Source organism: Agrilus planipennis, unplaced genomic scaffold (genome assembly GCF_000699045.2).
Source record: "Agrilus planipennis isolate EAB-ADULT unplaced genomic scaffold, Apla_2.0 scaffold33, whole genome shotgun sequence".
Classification (NCBI taxonomy): domain Eukaryota; kingdom Metazoa; phylum Arthropoda; class Insecta; order Coleoptera; family Buprestidae; genus Agrilus; species Agrilus planipennis.
The window spans coordinates 532140-544257 of NW_020438896.1; the positions used below are offsets into that span (position 1 = coordinate 532140).

The following is a 12118-nucleotide window of genomic DNA, read 5'->3' on the forward strand; positions in this document are numbered from 1 at the left end:
CATTAGTTTCCAAAATCACATTCAGCTGTGAGATGGAATTATAAACTGCTTCAATGTATTACTAAATGAATTTATTGATTTAGCCACTACAAATAACCTCAAATTAATAAGGGAAAATTGTTGCTGTTGTCACTTCCACGAACACGATTTAGATTTTTTATTGTATTTAATGAATTTTAAATGCTTAATTGTTTATTCTGTAGGTACATAGTCACTTCATTCCCAGTTTATAACTTCCTTATAACAGAATTACTGTAGGTATATCTTAATTTTTAAAGCTTGCCCCTATATAGGCAATTTCTATAGTGAACGTTCTGTATTATTCGAATGTTTCTAAAAAAAAAAACTGGATAACAACATTTTAGTTAGTTTATTTTGTTTTATGGGTCTATATGGCTGTTGCCCATGTAAACAGTAAGTTTCTCAGAGACTTATGGTGTAAAAAGCTGACATCTCTAAATACCATATGACGAATGATTTAGCTCCACCTATAAAAAAAAACTGAATATCTGGAAAATGGAATTTGAAGCACATTATTTATTCCGTGCTCGAAACATTTACTTATGAAATTTAAAACTTAAACCGATTCGGCTGTGAGTTATGGTACCACGACAATAAATAATTTACTTTGGAATTAGATTTGGATTCATTTTCTATGGATGATTTATAAGCATGTTATTAGAAAAAAATTAATTAGTAGCTGAAAAATTAAACATAATTTATAAGTGAGCTGTAAAAATGACTGAAAAGTATTATTTATAATTTCAATAATATTTATAGTATTAATTTTAAATTTTCCCATGATTATTTCACTTTAAGTGTTCTACAGACAAATAGATACCTATATGAAATTATACGCAGTACCTATGCTAAAGTGACACAGTCCCGCTTTTTGGTGGACTGTCTTGCGTCCTGCCGATTTTTAAAAATGTCCCGCTTTTTAAAAAATATCTGAATCTCTGTATTTAAATGTACTGTAAAAATATATTACCTATTATTTNGTGTCAAGATCACAAAAATTGTTTTTGCATTCCGACTTCGATATTATATGTGAATTATTAATGCAGTGTTTAATTAATTCCTTGTTTATAAACTAAATCTTGGCTAGAAATTCAATTAATCAATGGATTAATGCATTGCACGTTCTTTCAACTGGTTATTAATTGGCAATGTTATTAATTATGTTAATTAAGGGTTAAAAAATTATCTTAACCATCCAAAATACACAAAAATAAGTATATGTATGTATATAAACGTCTTAACATGTGAAATGGTCGAAGGGAGTGGAATTTAATTAAATTACTGAAACAGGACAAGAATAAGGAAGCCTTTTAAATCATTTAATATGGAATTAAATTTTTAATAGCATATTTATTCCTTCCTTTTTTGAATAATTACACAAACGAAAATACGTACACAGTTTCAGCATTCGAACATTTTACGAACACTTGAAGAACTTTGTCCCTGTTCATTTCAATTTTGGTCCCTCGAGCCGGATTTCACTTTTTCAATCTTGTTTTATTACTAACAATTTCTTGTATATCTGTTTAATTATTATTGTTTCTTTCATTTCAGAGAATCAGATGGCGCTGCTGCTCTTCAGCAAGTTCTCTCAGGGGACAGTATATTAGAAAAAGAAAGGAGACTGTCGGAAATGATTCTTCAATTGCAAATGGTAAGAGAACAGTTATTGTCTCAACAACAGCAGCAGCAACAGTATCAGGCACAGATCCAACAGCAATCTCAACAACAGCAACAATCTCAACAGCAGCAGCAGCAGCAGCAACAACAACAACAAGTTCAGCAACAGCAGCAGCAACAACAGCAACAACAACAGCAACTCCAGCAGCAACAACAATTATCCCAACAGTCTCAGCAGCAACAGGATCACAATAAGGTAGGATTTTTAAATTACAAATATGATGAGGAACATTCTAGGTTTGTAAAAATAGGTTTTAACAATCGACAGAAGACAGGATGTGTAGAAACGACAGTTGAAATATTATTTACTTTTAAAATTTCGTCGTTTCTAGGCCTACGTTTCATGAACCTAAGCGTAAATCCAATGCGCTAGTTTTAAAATGTTTTAATCGATCTACCTTTAGCCAAAAAATTACTTCAGGCCTTTTTTATGGTATTTTCTGAATAAATCTAATCGAAAAATGTCGAAAAACTTAGACCAACTTTTCTCCGTTATAAGCAGTATTATCATCTAGAAAGGAGGAGTTAGAGATAACTTTAAATAAAATGGAAGCGGTATTGACAAAACAGTATTGTATGAAAATAAATAAAAGTAAAACAAAAATGCTGGTATGCAAAGGAAGAAAAAGTAGAGAAAAAGCGAATATAAAGATAGGAGACGAAAAATTAGAAAAAATGGCTATATTTTAGGTATCTAGGAAGTCAGATAAATCAGAACGGAAGGAGTAGTAGGGATATAAGACAGAGGATAGCGTAGGGTCGAGGATGAAAAGGTTGGAAGCGTTCGAAATATGGTGTTAAGGGCGAATGATGAGGATATCATGGATAGAGATTAGAAATGAAGGGGTATTAGAAAGGATAGGAGAACAGAGGACTCTATGAAAGTCAATAAAAAATAGGCGAGATAGGTTAGTAGGACACCTTCTCAGGCATGAAAGTCTACTCAGAGACATACTAGAGGTAGAAACAGGAGTTAAGAGAAGTAGAGGTAGACCTATATTAAATTACTGTTCGCAAATAGTTAAGGATATAGGATGTTCTAGTTTCAGGGAAATTCGAAAATTAGCTTAGGATAGGAAAGAGTGGAAGTGCGTGTCCAACCAGTCTTAGGACTGACGACCTTATAATGATGATAACTCTCAAACTAAACGCCAAAAGTACACATAAAACGTTTAGTAATATAAAATCATTATAGTGTTTTATTTGGTTCAATTCCACAGAAAGGATTTGATTTTAAGTTTTCAAATGTAAAAATACATAAACTAACTTCCGATTTGAATACTTAAAATTAGTTATTTTCTACACCAAGTTTTTCAGAGAGTGTACAATATTTACATTTAAATTGGTAAATTCCTGGCTGCCTAATAAACAATTATAGCCGACAAGTGACAACTAAATTATCATTTACGTTATACGAGCGATGTTGGTAAGAAAAAACTGCATTTGAAATTTTAATAAATGTCTCAATATAATACATTTTTTCAATCGCCAGTAATCGTCGTCCACAATGAACTCAGTGAATCGTCTAGACGCATAACTATCGGTTTTTAGCAATCAATATTCCTATAAATAAATTCTAATTTAAAATCGATAAAAATATAACTGCACATTTAAAAGAATTCCTTCAATTTTATCAATTGTAGCTTTATTTAGTTAATCCTATTGTTTATTTGCTATAACCAGTAATGTTTCGCCACACGGAAAGCGCCATTTTCAATAATCTATAAAAGAATATTGACAACAAATATTTGGCCCAGGCTTTATCCATTTTATACATAGTATATATCCGCACTACCAGTACATAGCACTTGAAATTTGCCAATCATGACAATTTACCGCACAACGATATAATCTGAATATAATTTGTTATGCTTACATGGGGATGGTATCTACAATAATTATAGATTGAAACTACAAGTTAAAATTGCAACAATCAAAGCTAATCTTGATTAAAACCTATTGTTAAAGCATTAGGTCACTCTTGGCCTCCACATATTAAAATTTGAAATTTAGACGAATATCGTAGAATTCTGAAGAAGCAATCACAATTTGCTAAAAAACTTGCATATGAAATTTCGAAAGATGAATGATGAAATAATTTTATCTATAATTAATTATTAATATATATGATTATTATCATAAGGTCGTCAGTCCTAAGATTGGTTGAACACGCACCTCCACTCCTTCCTATCCTGAATTAAATAAATATCAGAAATATATTAACAAGTTGCATCAATTGATTTTTTTATTTGTTTTAGAATGTTATCGAATGTTTAAATTATTATAATGGAACCTATAATTTCAGCAAAGACTGCTGAACCAGAATCAGCTGCATGGGCATTAAATTATCCGTCTTCTAGTTATTAAGAGTCATTAAAAAGCCATAAAAGGTAACGGAATGGCCTCGTGTAAAGTTTACGGTGAGTAAAACTAATTTTACTAAACATGAAGTCACAAATTATTAAGTGGCATAGGCAGTTAAGCGCTTGTGCAATAAAATTGAAAAAGTTTTTGCGAATTACTCATTTACGTATAACCTTTATTTGACAGCTCCTTGTTTTTTAATTTCAAAAAAATTTATAATTGTTAAAAAATACATTAAAGTCTTCATTTTCCAATCATTTGTTTACGATTGTTAATCTTATTTTGAATATTATTTTTAATTGCTTGTTAAGAAGGGTGAAGTTCGTTATTAGAATAATAACGTAGATATAATAGTGTTATGCTTAAGTTTATTGAACTGTTATTTTTCATTTGAGAATCTAGGTCTTGGCCAAAAGCAATGCCATATGTAAAAACATAATTACATAATTATGTCATAAACGAACACTTCGATGACCTTACTGAATTAATTACTTTAATTTATCAGTTAAGATTAATATGCAAGTTACTTAACATCAACATTCCGAATTATATTATTAATATACATACATTACAATAACCATACATTTGTGCATCCAGTTTTAATCTTAGATATACCTAATACTATAAATTATAAACATCTTAACCATGATCGTTAAATAACATTGAAACAAATATGTTTAATAATAGATAGTCTTAAATTATCACCATTTTACTACTGGCATAAATTTTCGTAGAGAATGTGGCTGAGACATAATAGTAATAATTATACCGCAATGTCAATGGCAAACACTAGTTACTATTTATAGCAAAATTATATTGGCATTTGTTTTTAGATCGCAGGTGGTCATAATATTTCATAAAAATTGGTCTGAGCACATTTTGGTCGGTGCTAATACGACTAACTTCCCATTAGATAATACAGTTATTGTAAAGTACATTCGTTTCTAAAGTTTGAAAAAAACGCGGCACAATAATAAATAACAAACAATGTTTGAGAGTTCGTCATTTTATAAACCCATAAGAAACAGTATTTCGTCTGAGAAAACCGAATTGATAGAGTACTTGCATCAGTCAATTGGTAAATACTATTTTTTATTGTTTATCGATTGTTTATAACAATTCATTTTGTTATAAACAAATTTTTATTATAATATGTTATTATAATATGTTATTCCCTGTCTTGAATAATGATATTTCGTTATTATTGATTCCGTAACTTCATTGTTGTGATTAGATTAGAACGTATTTTAATTAAATTGTTTGTAATTAATTCGTTTTTTTTTTTATAAAAAAAAAACGGCTTGACCGATTTCGTTCAAATTTCTTTCAGATCTTCATTATGATAATATCTTTCGAAAAAATTTTGGTTGAGGGCGATATCTCAATCCGTTCTTGAGATATCGAAAACGAAAAAAATGCTGACATACGAACGTACGTACATACGTACGTACGTACGTACGTACGTACGTACGTACGTACGCACATCATCAAAAAAATTGGCTAGCATGCTACTAATATGTTAAAACGTGGAAATATAATGAAAATTCCGATTTCACTTTTCGACCCAATTACAATAACTTCCTAATGGGAAGTTAAAAAGAAAAACTTTTCACCAACTAGTAATGACGATAGGTGGGTAATCCCTTCGGACTACGCCGGAGGGTAGGACAAAAGGCCCTCTGTAGCCTCCTTTTAGGAATCGAGAGAGTAGGTTTGATGGCTGCGGTGAGAAAAATGAAGACAGAAAAGAGTAATTCAAGGAAACCACAGAAAAACTTGGATGAGGACAGACGAACCCGTAATAGAAGCTCTACGCCATGTCGTTCGGGCATAATCGCATAATATTGTCTCTGAAGCAGCTTATATAGTCCGTTTTCAAGGCCACTTTACCAGCTATTGCGCATGAACTAAAACTGCAACGCATGCGCTTTGCATTTTAACAAAAGAATTCTACAGTTATTAACGGTAAGGACTTCTATCAGTACACCTTATTGGGTTGCTCCTTCCGTATTTTTCTTTTAGATATAAGGGATTGTTCTTGTTTTAGAGGATTGGTGATTGTGACAAGCTTTTCTGAAGGAACCAGTGGTCAGAACTGTATGTTTCCATGCAGATAGTTACAAAAAGAGTCGCACTTAGAAAATACAAAGTGGACGGACTGGAGTCTATCTCGTTTTACGCAACAAGTATTTTACGACCGAGCAATCCAATAAAACGCGTTCTATATCGCACCATTTCGACGTTGATCTCAAGTGTAGTGAGTAAGTAAGGGGTCGGCATTATACACGCACACCAGGACTGCACCGCGGTGTTATTATTATTATTATTATTATTACTATTACTGTGCTCTCTAGCCGGAAGGTTTATTGCAAAAGATCTGCAGATATATTAAATGGAAGATGTGGGTAATAGCAGGGACATGATTCAGTAGACGTTTTACGATCATTTTCCTATCGATATCGTTAACTGTAGTAAATAGTAATATTGTAGGCAATTAAGTAGCAATTTTTATTTTTCTAGTTGCTTTAAAGATAGCAGATTTACACGAGCTCCAATTGCTCGTTTGCTAGGTTACTATTACATATTTTATATATTGAACAAAGTACTAAAATATATAATATACAATTTCTTTAGCGAATGTATCACTTGAAACCTAATAATAAATACATATTTAGCTGTAAATAATTAAATGAATAATAAAGTTGGGGAGGTATCTACTAAAATAAATTGAAATTGTCTTAAATTCCTGATTTTATCTAAAGTTTAAGCTGTTGCTCTTGAATTCTACTATGTCGCAAATTCCCATTTTACACCTTTAGGGGTGATATTTTGAAAACTCCTTTTATAGTGGATCATACCATTGTATAAGGAACATTCGCTCAAAAGTTCGAGCTTCAGTGGTTTTCGGTTGTTACATTTAACTTTAAACCGCTCTCATTCCTTTAGGAGTTGAATTATAAAAAATCCTTTCCTAGTGCTCGCTTGCTTTTTATTATACAAATTGATACGCGTGGGAATGTTAGTAATTGTATGGAAACTAATATTCAATGCCATAAAAATAGATATTTCGTCGCTCCTATTGGAATATTGCTGTAATCTCTGATATGTTTGGCACATTCCCAGTCATATTAAGTAGCTTGAGAGATATACTAAATCCCAAAAATTTCACAAAAATATTCAGCAACCTAAAACGCGTTTTAACACCCAATGTGGCATCCTCAGTTAGAGATTGACAAATTATACCTGATGCGGTGAATGTAGTAATTAATGGATAAATTCAAATAATTTAAATTATTAATAATCATTTAATCCACCAGTTCAAGTGATTAAAAATAATTCATCAACTCAGTAACCGGCGTAAANTATTTAATTGTTTCTTAGTTCCTTGATTTATAAAGTCATATTTTGGGCGAACTATTTGGTTGCTTTATTTAATTGTTTCTTAGTTCCTTGATTTATAAAGTCATATTTTGGGCGAACTATTTGGTTGCTTTATTTAATTGTTTCTTAGTTCCTTGATTTATAAAGTCATATTTTGGGCGAACTATTTGGTTGCTTTATTTAATTGTTTCTTAGTTCCTTGATTTATAAAGTCATATTTTGGGCGAACTATTTGGTTGCTAATAGAGTCTAGCTACAATTTTTTTTTCATTGATATATTTAGTTGGGAACCTATCCATAAAAATTAGTAATATTGAAAGAAAGCATGAAAAACTTTTCATCATTTTTTTGTTTGACGCGGTGCACTTTCTAAATTGTATGCTGAAATTCGTTAAAATTTAAATTAGTCTATTTTGTATTAAAGAATCTAACACATTTGCAAGTTTCATTACAACTAATTAAATAACTTTCGTAGAAAGATTAACTAACAATAAAACCGTTTAATACCAGTAATGTTTCAGAAAATAGACATTTTCTGTATCTATCTATAATTTTAGAAATACATGAACATTATTCTTTCAAGCCTAGAAATCCAACTGCGATAAAAATTCATGCGTTTAGGTATAAACAACCTAAGCCGCATGGGCATAAGTTGTTCAATGGTATAAATTTAATTCTGAGCGTTTCTATATCGCGACATATATGGGAGAATTACATATCGCACCGTCTGCTAATAAATTACGAATTAAAAAAATATATAGGTATAGGTACCTACTTATATAGGTAATTACATCTGCTAGATATTGCCAAGGCTGTGTGTACAAGGTGGGAAGAAGCAATGTACATAAAGCTACATATACTTACAATATATACAAACGCCCATATCTTAACTTTACTACGTTAGACAGGAAAGAATTCGAAGTAAAAGGCTTACGATTAGACATTCGTGTACTCGCACTAAAACATGTCGTACAGGGCCGGACAGTGGCCGCTTAGCGATCACCATCAGAATCAAATGCGGTGGGTCAAGCCGGACAAATAAAATTAAGGGTCAAATCGAAAAAAAAAAGTGAACGTGCTCACGTTATCAAGCACTCGGGTTTCATGTAAGAGGATTTCTTCACTCTTAAGAATTATAAAAACTAGGTTAAGATCGACAGTTAAACAAGATTTGTTAGATGCTTTTGTTTTGATTTCATTTGTGAAGCAATTAATGATATCACTGCTAGTTCTTAAGAATTGTCAATTTCTTTTTATTCCTTGTGTAAGAATTGTGGGGTTGTAGGGCTTAAAAGCCCGTAAATGGGGCTTATAGTTCACAGGATTCTAAACGCTTGGATTATGGGGGGAAGAGGGTTGAATGTAAAGGTTGTAGGTTTTAAAACTTACATTTAAGTTGAGTTCAATGTTTTTGGTTATTATGTTTTCTTATAGTTTTTTGGAGCAGAATTTCTTTTATAGCCACCGAAACCAACATTGGCCAGTCCGGCCCTGATGTCGTACAGACATAATGTACCAATACATTCTGATGTCTACTGCATACGTGTACCTTAAAATCTCGCAATTTATATACAAGGTGCGACTAAACCTTTCGATAGATATGTTAAGAGTAATGCCACCCAGAGATAAACGTCTCGAAAGTAAAGAATGTTATCAAGCCGTGACGTGGGTAGATAGATGCCGTTAGGAGCTATCCCATAGACATTACAAGTACAGTGTAAGAAATGGCTGACTAAAAGTTTCTGGTGAAAACGGAAAAGGAAAATCTATAATTTAAGTCGAGGACATACCTGTCAAACTGCCTACATGGTTCTCACACTTCTTAGGAGATTATGGTGCTTACACTCTCCAGTACCTGTAAGAATGAAAAAATAATATATATTAGAATGTGTTCCTAATGCCTGCATGAAAATAGACAACATTCATTCATTCCTTACAAAGATTTACGATGATTATGATTATTATTATTCTTAATATTAATTGATTGTAAACATACATAAAAAATTAAAAGGAAAGGAAGGAGCCTCGCATTGATAATGCCCACGTATGAAGGGGACGAAACACGTGTCCGCTCAAATAAAATTATTTGTGGTAATTAGGGGTGAGTATTCCTTTTAATTTTTAATTAATATTTACCACAGTCTCCTCTTTCTAATTTTAACGTATAAATAAATGATAAAATTATAGTGTTATATTTTATTATTATTTTATCTATGTAAATAAAATTCCCCCTTATTTAAAATATATGCTTAACTCTCCATAACGAAATTAAAAAACGGAGAACTTTCGTTCCTTGTAAGCAGTTTTCGTAATGTGCTTACTTACAGCACACAAAATAATAAAATGTAATAATCATTTTATAATGTAAATGCTTAAATTTCAAGCAAAATTATAATGATGATGATGACTTGGGACTAAGTCCAAAACGTCTCTCGGCATTACACTTAGCAACTTAGCAACTTATTCGACCATAAATTAGTTTTTTCCTTCATCTGTTTTGCTCATTGTCTAAATGTGACGTACCGTTTCGTTATAGAGATTGGATGTTGCGTTACAAATATTTAAATACTACATGAATAGAATAAGTACAAACAGTCGTAGTGAACTCCATTTGTATAAATTATCTACATATTACCTATTGTAGGATTCAATAGAGTTCAACGAAGCCCTATTCTAATAAGGATAGCAACTTACTGTTGTCAAACTGAACCCATGACGTATATACGTCCACGTGCCAAGCACGTAACCAAATAGAATCAAATGTTCTTGATCAGTATTCTGTCGGAAATAACAGACGTGGTTTTTTGGTTCTAGTCATTATTCTGTTTGACAAATTGATATCCTTATTAGAAAAGAACTCGGTTGCAGATTATTCAATCAAACAATATATAAAAAATCTCTGCAGGTGGCGTTCACCACGCTGTCTGTACTTACTCGTTAAACACGCGGAGTGTTATTGAGAACGAAGTTCGAAATTGCGATCCATGTTGTGGGTTAAGTTTGACAAGCTGCTATCCATATAAGAAAAGAATCCTGTGTTGAACATTTATTGAATCCCTCAATAAGTAGTAAATTTCTACAGATGGCGTTCACTGCGCTGTCTGTACACATTCACTGTACACCGGAGAGCTGATAAGGTTATACGACAACCAACCAATCAATCAAGTTCAAATTATAAAGACTTACTTTTGATTGTAATATAATGCAAATCACATATTAAATGCTTGAATATTCCTTTACAACAACATTTATTAAGGGCTCGAATACACATTTTTGAAGTCCTTTTTATTTCGAAACACTTTTTATAGTGTACGAGAATACGATTTTTTTCTAATAATGGTTAAAAATAAGTATCTATAAGTGCATATGCATAGGTACTAATTGACTAGCCAATGATATTCTACAGAATTTTGTATAAATTTTCATATACTTGGTGTCATTATGGGCATTTCGGTGAAGAATACATACAGAATTCCTATTCATTGAGAAGGCGACGAATAATTGAATCTAACCAAAAAGAACAAGAAAAACAGGTGTTTCTTATTGTTGTGAATGCAATGTGCAATTTCTGTTGAATATGTGGCATATTTTATGCACAACCACATAAATATGCAAGTCATATACTACGATTTAAGTGAAAATGAGCTATAAATATTCATGAAATGGAAACAAAACCAAAACATTCTCAAGTATGTATTACAATACAAATAAACGCTAGGTATATTACACTAGACATTAGAGATGTTTGAGATATAACGACTAAAAGAGAGTTAAGGCTTACATTTAATAATGAAAAATATCTTATTCTCATTTTCGTGCGATTAAAAATCATTGTAATAGATCGATTACATCCACCAGAAGAAATTCTAAAACATGGGCCAATAGGTATTAAGTCCGCAGAAAAATACACTTTGAAATTAAGAAGCACAAAGAAAAGCAGCGTATTCTCCATTATAGAAAAAGAATAAACTATTTCAATATCATTGATAGAAAGTTCTGTTGTAACGTTTCCATTATTGAAAATTTAAATTCTCTAATAGCATCCACTAGGATTTATTAGACTTCACCCTATCATTTGGTGTTCTTGGTATGATACATCTTTTAAATAAGATTAAATAAAATAAACAATGACAGTCTTTTTAATGTTTCAAAGACCCTTTTAATAAACTCTTCAATTGTATCTACAATCATTTAATATGGATCTCCTTAGGAGCTACTCTTGAAAAAGAATAATAGAAAAGCATTTTATTCCTTTACATATGTTTACTAATTGGATTATATTTCAAATCTAGAAACAAATAAAAAGGTCCTACTCCTCCTTTTTTCACAAAGATGGTGTATTACCTAGTTGTGGACGATTTCTAACGGAATAGGTATGTGGAAACTGGGTTAAAATATAAAAGCACCATTAAAAACGGATACCTAAAAGGTTTGGTATAAATCAGATCAGCCTCGTTCCAAAAAGCGATGCGCCAATTATCAGACGTAGGTATAATTCTATCGTTTTGAGTCTGTTTATTTTACAGTTAAAAATAGATAAGTATTTGGATTAATCGGTTGCTTCAACATTAATCGTTCTCAGGATGGACGTGTGGATTTGTTGCGAAATCACATCTCGTTCGAACTAGGAATTCATGAAGCTTCGCCACAACACAATTTATTTCATTTACAA

The 12118-nt window shown here is 31.6% G+C and overlaps 1 long non-coding RNA gene across 1 annotated transcript in view; it reads right to left on the minus strand.

The window, feature by feature from the left end:
- The window catches only part of LOC108744505, a 137733-nt gene that overhangs the window by 33275 nt on the left and 92340 nt on the right, over positions 1–12118 (minus strand). Inside the window, exon 3 of the long non-coding RNA XR_001938973.1 lies at positions 9237–9301. This is a non-coding gene — a long non-coding RNA (uncharacterized LOC108744505). The remainder of the gene's footprint in view (positions 1–9236; positions 9302–12118) is intronic.